Below are 6,000 nucleotides of genomic sequence, written 5' to 3' on the forward strand. Positions count from 1 at the left end.
TCTACAGTACACATTCCCTCACTGTGACGGCTAACGTTAGCACTGCTTAGGCTGTTACTCATTAGCCTGCTGTTAGTTTCCTTTATCAATGTTTAAGACGTAGTTTAATTCACGTCACTGTTAGCAAGTAAGCTAGAAAACAAATGTTGCTGTCTGCTCCAGTTCGTGGGCCCCGAGTATCGTTAGCTAGCATGAGTTAACCTCTCGCGTTCCGACACACACACAAACACACACACGGCGGCTGACCCTGGTGCCAGCCGTGTCACAGCACGCCACAAAAAGCAAAGCAGACATCGTCTTTTACCTTTGTAGACAGCCGTGCGGTCCCGGTTCTCTTTCTTGCCGAGTTCCCTGGTTGTTTTTCCTGATATTCTACACCATTTCTGGGTTGAGGTTGTCTCCCTCCAGCTCAGAGAACAGCAGCGCCAGCAGTAGCGCGAGCAGGGGGAGGGCCCGAGCAACTCTTTTCATTTGCATTCCGGAGTGAGCACGTGATACAAATACGGTCAATGAGTGGAGGAGGTGACTTTCTCCCCGCCCCCTTCTCTGTGCATTCCCCGCCCCTTTGTCTCTCGTTCCATGCGCCTGTCAACTACAGACCGCTGTCTAGATCTCCATGGCAACAGCAGAAATTTAACCCTTGCCCCGTCCTCTGTTTGCACAGAACTTCTCTAAAGTTGACTCTTCCAAACAGTCACATCACACAAGTCTGACACAGGAAAAAAAAATTATTACAGGAAAACCAGAACAAAGTTGAAGAGATAGAGCACTTTATGGGTCACTCCCCCTCCACAGACAGAGGTCAGAGGTCATGTTCAGAGTTCCTGGAGCTGGTGAAGGTTTGGGTTTTGTTCAAAGGGTCAGATGCTTTTCAGTATTTAGAATAGAGCCTTATTTCACTTTCAACAGTGAAGGGGGTTTTCAAAAGGCACTAAACAGGATTCACTTGGCCTTTGAGGCTCCTCGAACACATCTTTTGTTGCTTTCAAATGAATAGAAAGTAAAAGTTTGAAGCCTTGTCTAACTTTATATTATTTAGATTCAGATTCAGATTTAGATTTAGATTTAGATTTAGATTTAGATTTAGATTTAAATTTAAATTTAGAATTAGATTTAGATCTCAACCGGCTCTATATGTACAGTCTTATGAGATGACTTTTGTTATGATTTGGTGCTATATAAACAAAATTTGATTTGATATTATTTGCTAATTTGATTTAGATTTAGATTCAGAATCAGATTCAGATTTAGATTTAGATTTAAATTTAGAATTAGATTTAGATTTCAACCGGCTGTATATGTACAGTGTTATGAGATGACTTTTGTTATGATTTGGTGCTATATAAACAACATTTGATTTGATATTATTTGATAATTTGATTTAGATTTAGATTCAGGTTCAGATTTAGATTAAAATTAAGAATTAGATTTAGAGTTCAACCAGCTCTATGACTTATGATGACTTTTGTTGTGATTTGGTGCTATATAAACAAAATTTGATTTGATATTATTTGATAATTTGATTTAGATTTAGATTTCAACCAGCTCTATATGCACAGTGTTATGAGATGACTTTTGTTATGATTTGGTGCTATACAAATAAAATTTGATTTGATATTATTTGATGATTTGATTTTAGATTTGGGGGGTAGGACTGAATAAGCAATGGCTTCTTCCTACTCCCTTTCAGGCACAACAGTTGTTCTTTTTTTTCTGTTATTTGATTTTTTATTTGTGTATTGTTTTTTTGTTTTGTTTTGTTTTTTTCTTCCATATGGTTGGTATCATGTCTGTGTCTGAAATAAACTAAACTAAACTAGATTTAGATTTCAACCAGCTCTATGTGTACAGTGTTATGAGATGACTTTTGTTATGATTTGGTGCTATATAAATCAAATTTGATTGGATACTATTTGATGATTTGATTTAGATTTGGGGGGTAGGACTGAATAAGCAGTGGCTTCTTCCTACTCCCTTTCAGGCACAACAGTTGTTTTTTGTTTTTTTTTTTCTATTATTTGATTTTTTATTTTCGTATTGTTTATTTATTTATTTATTTTTTCTTCCATATGTTTGGTATTATGTCTGTGTCTGAAATAAACTAAACTAAACTAGATTTAGATTTAGATTTCAACCGGCTCTACATGCACAGTGTTATGAAATAACTTTTGTTATGATTTGGTGCTATATAAATACAATTTGATTTGATATTATTTGATGATTTGATTTAGATTTGGGGGGTAGGACTGAATAAGCAATGGCTTCTTCCTACTCCCTTTCAGACACAACAGTTCTTTTTTTTCTGTTATTTGATTTTTTATTTGTGTATTGTTTTTTTTTTCTTCCGTATGTTTGGTATTATGTCTTTGTCTGAAATAAACTAAACTAAACTAGATTTAGATTTAGATTTCATCCGGCTCTATATGTACAGTGTTATGAGATGACTTTTGTTATGATTTGGTGCTATATAAATGAAATTTGATTTGATATGATTTGATTTAGATTTTAACGTACATAACAATAGCATGTCCTGTCCACACCTGTCCATGGGGGGCTTTTTATTTAAACAGAAAGAAAAAATGGAAATCTCAGCTGGGGAAAAAAAAAGTTTTTTTTTTTTTTTTGTTTTGTTTTTTTTAGAATAAATGATCAAACTCCTTTCATTAAATTGCCTTATTTCTTCTAAACCCTATTCAGGTGACTCAGTATGGTTTAATGTGAATTAAATGTGTGACATATATAACAGAAGCTATATTGGACCTAAATATAAGAGTTTAAAATGAAAAAGTCCAAATTAAAACATGGAAACCCAATTTCAACTTGGAAAATTAGCGTACGGTTTTAACATGTATTATCTACCATCCTAATATAAAACAGAGTTAGAATTAAAATAATGTTGCATGTTAATGTTTCTATTACAGAGGAAAAAAAAGCTCATACACAAAATTATGATATTTTTAAACTTTTTAATTTTTGTTACATGAGCACAACCAGCTTTTATTTACTAATGGCATTATTCATGTGATGTTGAGATCAAAGTGGATGCAACTTTAACTCAAAAAACCCTTTTTTTCTCTCTGTTTTCTCCTCTTCCTGCTCAGACTTCTTTTTCAGCGTTCCCCAAAGTGTACATGACACTATAACACGAGCTTTTAATTCTTCATGTGTGTCCAGATGGAAATGACCCGACATGGTAGTAAAACAGAATGCAGTGAATGGCTCACGTTACAGGGAGCTACTATTGTGTTTCCTGAAATATGAGGAGGGAGTGCATTCACCCGCCTACAAATACTGAATAATTTATCAGAATTTGACTTATTAGGTCAGCCCCCGAGTTAATTATCTGGTCTTTCATAGCTCCCTTGGTACCTCACTCGCAGCATCAGCATGAGCAGCGTCATTCCAGTAACTTTATTTAATCCCCACAGACACATTACAGGCTTCCATCCAAACAGACGGTGTAATATTAATGCTTTAGGTACGACTGAACACAAACACAGCAGGAGTCGAACATACCTTTAAAGTGATGTTTATACAGTGTCATGGGCGAAGTGTAGCGATGTGTGGATAATGCATGAGAACATTAATGGAATATTTATTTGGGTTCCAGTTCAGCTTGGTTTATCCACAAAATCAGGGAAAGAGGAGGTGGATGGTTGTTCTCCACTGCTGAGCCAGTTGGAGATCCTTTGCATAGATAATGTACTGAATAGGAAGAAGAAACTTGTATTAAGGAGTAAAATTTACATATATTGTATTGTTCACTTGTATTGCCATATATGTCATACTGTGTGGAAATATGGGGCAATGTGTATAAAACTAATATATAATACCCAATAATTAAACTCCACAAAAAAGCTATTAGAGTCATAAACAAAGCTGGTTATCTCCAATCAAGTAATCCACTTTTTGTAGAATCTGGTTTACTAAAATTTTTCGATATTGTATATTTAAAAACAATGGAATTTATGTTTCGTGCTAAAAGTAAAAATCTTCCTGTTTGTATTCAGAAAATTTTTAAGTTAAGAGAAGCGAATTATAATTTAAGAGGGATGTTTGTGTATGGAACATGTAAAGTAAGAACAAACATTAAATATCACTGTGTTTCTGTTGGTGTCAAATTATGGAACAAATTGAAGGATGAAGTGAAATTGTGTAGCTCGCTGACAAGTTTCAAAAAAGCTTTAATTTGTCAAATTCTCAAGGGCTATGAAAGTAATATGATTTCAAAGTGACTTAAGAAACCGAATGTAGAATAATTTGTGTTGATGTTTCATCTGCTGCAACTTCAGGTGTGGAGTTAGAGTAAGGATGGGAATAGGAGAAGCAGAAATAAGTCTTTGGCTTCAGCTTCTTCCTTTTTCAGTTAACAAATGTGTTAATTTTATGTTAGTTTTTTTTAATATGTATGTGTTTTGTACATAACTGAAATAAATATTCATTCATTCATTCATTCATTCATTCATTCAAAATGAGCCCGCATTGTTTGTTAGTGTCAGTTAATAATGTTCATACATATGGGGATATGCAGAGGTGACAAATAACCTGTACACTTCCCTTTTTCAGTAGAAAGTAGATATTTGAGTAAAAAACAAACAAACAAAAAAAGAATGGTAAGAGTAGAACTACTGGCTCGACTTATTTAATACAGTAAAAATGAAAGACTAAGGGTACTGGAGGACATTTCCACCTGCTGTTGCTGTGCAGAGCTACTTGAACCTTGTGTCACAATAATACAGTGTTTTTCAACCTTGGGGTCGGGACCCCATGTGGGGTTGCCTGGAATTCAAATGGGGAAACCTGAAATTTCTGGTAATTTAGAAAAATAAAAAATAAAATTTATAAGAAAAAAATATATGGTGAGTTGAGAGAGACAATCTCAATCCATAAAAGACATGATAAACTGTGAAGCTGAAACTGACGCACTGTGGTTCTGTTTATCTTTCAAATGTTCATTGTGGTCAGTTTCAGATAATGCAGCTCTTTTGTAATTCATAGTTTGAGTTGTTGTTTGTTCAGTATTAATTGTCAGCCTTGTAAATCCAAGCTGGACTGACTGTACATATCCTGACCAAGGAAAATAAAATTCTCGCTTTGTGCAGTAATCTACACCTGGCTTTTCTGCCTCCGTCCATAATAATATACGTTATATAGACTAAATGTCATCTAAAATTAACGTTTATTTTTAACATAGTATAGCAAACTATTACACTGGTCAACAACAAATTTATTGTTTAAGTTTTTTGAGCTGATTTAGGATAATTTTGGTGTGCTGAATCCAAAAATCACATTAATTTTGCTCAATCAGGTCAACTTTCTGAACTATGCTACATATTGGCTTTTTAACATTTTTGCTTACATTTATGGGCATTTTCACTTCATATGATACAAAATTCTTTCATATTTCTTGCAATAAACGAGTTCTGAAGATTTTACTTTTGCCAATTTATGATTAATGTTTTTTTTAATATTACAGGTGAATGAAATGGCTTCAACTAGAAGATCTTGCAAAAATAAGCCCGACGTATTCTGCTACATCTGTGGTGAATACACCATTGTACCTAACAGGAATCAATTCACAAGTTTCATAAAGTGTGCTTACCAGTCTTATTTTGGTATTAAACTTGGTGACCAAGATAAAGTTTGGGTGCCACACATGGTATGCAAGTCATGCACCGAGTATCTGCGTCAGTGGACCAAAGGCAAGAAGAGTTCTCTGAAGTTTAATGAATACATCCTGTTAGAAAATGATTTTTTTTTTCTCTTAAAACCTATTTTGGGTGAGAACTATATAAAAAAATCAACTGATAAAGTCACAAAAATGTAATCAATTTTGTGAGAAGATCAAATTTTTCCAAATCAAATTAGCAAAAAAACCTGACCTGATTGAGGAAAACAGATGTCATTTTTGGATTTTTGTGCAAAATGGTCCTAATTCAGTTGAAAAAACCTAGACAACTTGCAAAAAACATTTTTTTGTAACCCAGTGTTATATGATCA

The 6,000-nt window shown here is 34.1% G+C and overlaps 1 protein-coding gene across 2 annotated transcripts in view; it reads right to left on the reverse strand.

Moving 5' to 3' along the window:
* phc2b (polyhomeotic homolog 2b (Drosophila)) overlaps window positions 1–439 on the reverse strand; it is a 65,836-nt gene extending 65,397 nt beyond the window's left edge. For both annotated transcript variants that reach the window (XM_030133684.1, XM_030133683.1), the window contains exon 1: window positions 305–439. The gene's annotated coding sequence lies outside the window, so the exon portion shown is untranslated. The remainder of the gene's footprint in view (window positions 1–304) is intronic.
* Window positions 440–6,000: the final 5,561 nt, after the last annotated feature.

This window comes from Sphaeramia orbicularis, chromosome 5 (genome assembly GCF_902148855.1).
Source record: "Sphaeramia orbicularis chromosome 5, fSphaOr1.1, whole genome shotgun sequence".
Taxonomy (NCBI): domain Eukaryota; kingdom Metazoa; phylum Chordata; class Actinopteri; order Kurtiformes; family Apogonidae; genus Sphaeramia; species Sphaeramia orbicularis.